We start from the raw sequence: 3,599 nt of genomic DNA on the forward strand, positions 1-3,599 counted from the left end.
CACAGCACCCTCACTCTCGGGGCTCACCTGGGGTCTGCATGGGAAGCAGATGCTGTTGAGTGTTGCAGGCGGAGATACAGCAAACAGGCAATGAGTTTTGCGGATGCTTTTTTTGATTTACCTCATCTGGGACAAATGCGGTGCCCACCCAGTGTTGCCCATGGAGTTCCCGTTTCACAGCATGGGGTATGGCTCAGCTGGCACCATTCCCTGCACTGCCTGCTTTGCTCTGCCCCTTTGCTCTGCCCCTTTGCTGGCCCTGGCAGGGGTCAAATGAGGATGCTGTGGGGATGTGAGGATGTGAGACAAAGCCAGAGGGACTGGTTCGGACACCTGGGGTACCACATCGCTGCAGACGCAGGACAATTGCAAATGAATGTCTGCATCTCCCTCCAGCCATAGGGAGATCTGGCAATGACCTCTAACCAGAGCTCCCTGCTTGCCCCAGATTGGATTCAACCTCCCAGGACCTTCTTCCCTCTACAGCCACATTTTTCCCATGTAAATCATGGCAGCTGGTCCATGAACTTAGGGCTTCTGGCTGGTGACAAAGCACGTGGCCTTGTGCAAGTGACTGCCATCCATGCACACAGCCCTGGCGCCGTGGGATTGTGCTGCTGATTGCTGCAGGAGTCTGGTGTGAAAACATGCTTTATGTGTCAGGAGCCACCTCCAAAGGATGGGGATGGGTGCTGGGGCAGCCAGTGGCATGTGGGACGTGCCAGTGGTGTCCTGAGCTGCCTCCTCGTAATCCTTGCTGGTTCTGCTGCCAGAGGGAGCGGTGCAGGAGGAACACAGATCAAGATGTCACATAAAAAATAATCGGTGGTGACCTACACCAGCTCCTGTTTATGTTTATGAGGGAAAAGGAAAAAACATCTGACATGTGCCAAAAAATGGCAGAATGTTTATTCGGTGGGCAAGGAGCACCCAGTGAGCCGGAAACTCCAGACCTTCGAGATAAACACGGAGCTCAGCTGCGTTTTCCCACCATGTTGAAGACAAGATGTGGAAAAGGTGCTGTGGCTGAGAGCAAGGGATTAATCTTCCCCAGATGGCACCTACCTCCCACCATGGCTAACCCACCCCTAGCACAGCACCAATGCCTTGGCAAGGCATCTCTGGTCCCACTGTCTTCTTGCCCACATCCTGGCATCAATTTCCATGGGTCACACTGCAGTAAGGAAACGTGCTACTCTGCAAAAGGAATGAAATGTTATTCCTTGTGTTACAGAAACCAGGTAATAGCTCTAACACAGGTGCAGATGTTTCCACAGGAGATTTTGCAGCCTCCTCAGCATGGCTGTCTTCTCTCCAGCTTGTCTCCTTCAAGACCAGCTCCAGAGACACGTGTGCAGCTTCAGGAGCAGGTTTGGGACACGTGAGTTCATACAAAACCCAAGTCTCTAGAAAAGTCTGTTTGCACAATCTCTCTTGGCTTCACCATCCCTTGCTGCAGCTCTGGCATCTGGCTGATGTTGGATGGAACAGCATGAGAAGAACCCCAGACATTTCCAGTGCTAAGCACCACCGGCTGCACTGTGCTCCGGGAGATGCTCGGCTGCTTTCCATCTGCCTGGAAGTGAACAACGGGGTGGAGGGGACAAGTGTGTTTTGCCACGTGCCCAGGGTAGTTGCTCTGCAGGGCTGTAGCACTCGTGGCCAGTAGGAAGGATGAATCCCTGACCGAACCACCCCATCTCTCTGATCATCACCAGCAGGTTCAGCTGCCTAAGGCTGGTGCTTCCCATCAGAAAGCAGCAGGGCCGCAGGCTCTTGGACTTATTCCCCTCCTGGATTGATCCTGGGGAGCCTACCCAGGTCTCATGTGTTTTTTCCCATGGCACCCTCATTGATGTGTAATTATAAAGCCATAATGTATTTATGTGAGCGCTGCCTTGCTTAATGCTGCCCCTGGCCGAGGCTGGGGCAGTGTCAGAGGAGGGTGACAGATGGTGCAGCAGCATCTCCCTCCCCACACTCCTTTGTGGTTGTATCCATAACTTTTGTTGTGTTCATCTAATAAATCCATGGGAATACTGGCTAGTGATGCTCATCCTGGCTCTTCATGCCTCATACCCTTTCCGATGTGGCATCAGCCAAGTGACCATTACCAAAAATTGACTGCACCATGCTGGGAGGGTGGCAGGGATGCTCTCAGGAGCTGCTCTCAGGGTCACACAGAGGATTTACAGGCTCTGGGGTCTGTGAAATCTCTGTGGGGCCCATGAAATGCCCTATGGGGCCAAGGCCATGCTTGGTTCTCTGCAGGCTGCCCCTGTCCTCCCTCCCTGTGCCCTCTCTGCTCCACTGAAGGGAGCTGACGGTTATTTTCCCCTACTGCATGTTTCTGGGCTTGCTTCTGTTTACGGAGATGGGAGTTAAAATAACTGATTGATGATTTTGTTCCATCCCAAACACTTTGGGGAAGTTTGCGTGGTTTAGGAGAGAGAGCTGGGAGCTGGGATTTCATTAAGCACTTTGGCTCCCGGCACTTCTCCAGCCATGCTCCAGGGGTGGCTAATGTTGTTTTTTAAATCCTGTTTTGCTATCCCAGGAGCTGGACTGGCGATTTCCATGGTTTGTAGGAGAACTTGGAGATGTGGTGGATCCCTGGGGCTTACTCTGAGCTCCGAACCACTAGCAAGCGTCACAGCCACTGCAATATTGTTTCGTTTAAGCCCTCCTCCACCGCTTCATCAGCACAAAATCACACTCCAGCTGCCTAAAAGCTTTGGAAAAGAGCCAAAAAAATGAACTACTGGAGTTTGTTTTCATTGCGGATGAGTATTTACAGGCTGTGGCTGGGAGAAAAGGAGCGAGTGGACCTTTTCCCCCTCTGGAAGGATTTGCTGTAGCCTCAACTGTAGCTCAGCAGTGCTCAGCTCCATGTACATCATTTATGGAACAGATACAAAAGGCAGCACAGAGGGGGGATGTCAGGAGAGCTAGGAGCCAGAGAAAGGCTGATTTTAGCTCTGGAGGTTGGGAAGGCTTTTCTGGAGTGGTGAAAGAGCAAGGAGTGAGGGGAGAGCAAGTGGCTGTGCTGCTCGTGGGGTCTGGCCATGGGATGAACTGTCAAACGTGTGCTGACACCAGCACAACACAGCTGACCCCCTGACCTGGAAAAGGGGGTGTCCCCTGCTCCATGATTCCATCTGTCAAGGAAAAGGTGTTTTTTTTCTAGTGCTTTTGCGCGGCACATCTGCTATTGAAGTGCCTAGGGACTGTCAGCCCTGTGCGCACTTACAGCCCCACACCCAGACCCCCACCCCCTGGTGAGGGCTTCACTAGTCACTGGGATATCCTGGATTGCCAAAGGGTCCCACTGGGATTTCCCTCCTGGATGCCATGTCCACATCTGCTGTCTCTCCTTCCCCATCACAGCTTGGAAGAGCAGAGACAGGTGATCCTGTGAGAGCACTAGAAGTGTCTCTATAGAAAATCCCTTTTTAATTACATTGCTGAGCTGGGAAAATTAAGATAAGAATTCTGACTCATTTTAGAAACTCTCTGAGGTGGAGAAGGCCATTATTTTCAAGCCCTTTACAACTAATGCGCATCTCATCCTCTCCCTGCACTGTGCCCGGAGCATTAAC

Source organism: Acanthisitta chloris, unplaced genomic scaffold, assembly GCF_000695815.1.
Source record: "Acanthisitta chloris isolate BGI_N310 unplaced genomic scaffold, ASM69581v1 scaffold25226, whole genome shotgun sequence".
In the NCBI taxonomy this organism is placed as follows: domain Eukaryota; kingdom Metazoa; phylum Chordata; class Aves; order Passeriformes; family Acanthisittidae; genus Acanthisitta; species Acanthisitta chloris.